A 2395-nucleotide genomic window follows, 5' to 3' on the forward strand; every position below is an offset into this window, starting at 1 on the left:
CCGCTAATCGACCAATTCATAAGACATTTCCCAAAGGGTTTTTTAGGAAAGAACGTCCGTGTATTCACGCAACCGTTCATAAAAAGAAAACAAAAGAGATTTCCAAGTGGAGGAAAGTATGAGCGAGATACCAGTTATATAAATAGTAACACGTAGCACATACCAACACCATAGCATGCTTTAGCAGATAGAAATATTTAACCAATAAAAAAAAGTAGGCATGAAAAAAATAGAGAAGGAGAAGGGACAAATAAATCATGATGTGAATAAACAATAAGAGAAGAACATACAGAAAATAAATCATGTCAAAAACATTATGATAAAACAAATAACGAGAATCCCACATAAAACACAAATTCATAAAGGTTAGAACCTAAGATCCCCAGCAGAGTCGTCATTCTGTCGTGCCCCGTTTTCCTTGCGGGAAGTGGGATTCGACGTGACAACTTTTTTCAGGATTGTTTTTGAAGGGGAGAGTGTGAAGAGTCGCCACCTATCAAATTAAGGTTCGTTAGGGCACCGTTCTAGGCTACTACGAACCTATTTTTGTTGTTTTAGTCTTAATTCACCAGCGTTCGGGTAAGGGTTTAAATTACCTCGAAAGGAAGGTTTTAGGCACCTTTCGAGGTCCACAAAGATGGTTCCCGGCCGAATTCATACTTTACATGGAGATTCTATGTGATCAAATAAAGTCTCTTATTTTGTTATTAATTTAAAAGCTAACTAAGTGATAAAGTAGTTAATAAACAAACGCATGTTATTTTGTTATTTTTAATTGTTGATTATCTAAGTAATAAAATAAATAAAACATGTAAATAGGATGAGTGAGGAGAAAGAAATGACATAATTTGCAACAAAGGGGACTGATTCTATAATAAATAAATTACCCCCAAATAATAAGCATGTAAAGTAAATAAAAAGACATCGTCCAAATAAAACAAAGAAATGTTTTGGTTTTGTTCGGATCAGAAACCCAACTTGTTAATCATCATCCAACCCGAGGGACAAACTCTTAGACAAGTAATAATGTCACTGGCCTCGCCATTAATATCCGTTGGGGTCATCATTTCCGAATGACTACCCATCCCACCCCACCTAGGCTAGAGGTCAAGTCTAAGGGTGCTCAACGACAAGGATAAAACTAACGTCTTTTAGTAATACTTATCGTCCTCCCTATAGTCCAAGAGGCATTGGACTTTACTATTTTTGTATTTGTGTTCTAGACAAAAGTAAAGCTATGTTGCCTAGGACTCGAAGCGCGTAACACTTTGGCCAGCAACTAGTACATAATAGTCCCACGTTTGCCTCTTAATTAATTAACGTTTATTAATGTGATAGCATGTGAAGACAAGTAATTATTTATTATGTCATTAACCTATAGGCATGATGTCTAAATGTTCAATCAGGTGGTGATAAAGAAAAACTGTGATTCGTGGATGCAACAATGTGATGTGTGTTCATGAGGGGTGTCACGAGTGTGGTAATTGTGTCAAGAGATATGCTCGTGAATTAAGTGTTATAAACTATAATGAGAATATAAGAAACTAGTAAAATATTAAAGGATGCGTTAACATGTTAGGGATGCACTTAAATGCAGAGAACAAATTAACATATAGAAAATGTAGAGAATTAGTATTTTAGCATGCTGGAAGTCTACTAAACATGCTGAAAAATTAATCAAACATGCTGAAAAATTAATCAAACATGCTAAAAAAAATAATTAATCATGCTAAAAAAGTTAATTCAACATGCTAAAAAAATTAATCAATCATGCTGAAAAGTTACTTAAACATGCTGAAAAAAAAAAATTAAACATGCTGAAAAATTAATTAAAAACATGCTGAAAAATTAATTAAACATGCTGAAAATATTTTTAAACATGCTGAAAATAACGTTAAGACGCAGTATTTTCATGTTGATATGCTGAAAACATGCCAAGAATGTCTAAAATCTAATACTTTCACATACATAGATGTAGAGAACTAGCATTTTAAACATACTAAAATTAGATTCGTTATGCCAAAATTATATTTTTATGCACGATAAATTAAAATATGGGGCAAGCAAGAAATTAATGTGAACATGCTAATATGCTAAAGTAAACTGTTTAACATGCTGAGAGTTTGTTAACATGTAAAAAACATTGACAAGATTATTTTAACATTAGACATGTTAAAAGATAGTACATGCTCAAATTTAATGCTTAACGTGTTAAAACACTTAAAGGTGCCGAAGTTTAACATGCTGAAACATACAGACAATTTTAACGCTATGTTTTTAATAACACGTGCTATCATGCTAACCTTGACATACTTAATTCAAGTTAATATACTAGAAATACATTAACATGCTAAAAATCAGTTCAACATGATAGAAATACATCAATATGCTCAAT

This window comes from Capsicum annuum, chromosome 3, assembly GCF_002878395.1.
Source record: "Capsicum annuum cultivar UCD-10X-F1 chromosome 3, UCD10Xv1.1, whole genome shotgun sequence".
NCBI lineage: Eukaryota > Viridiplantae > Streptophyta > Magnoliopsida > Solanales > Solanaceae > Capsicum > Capsicum annuum.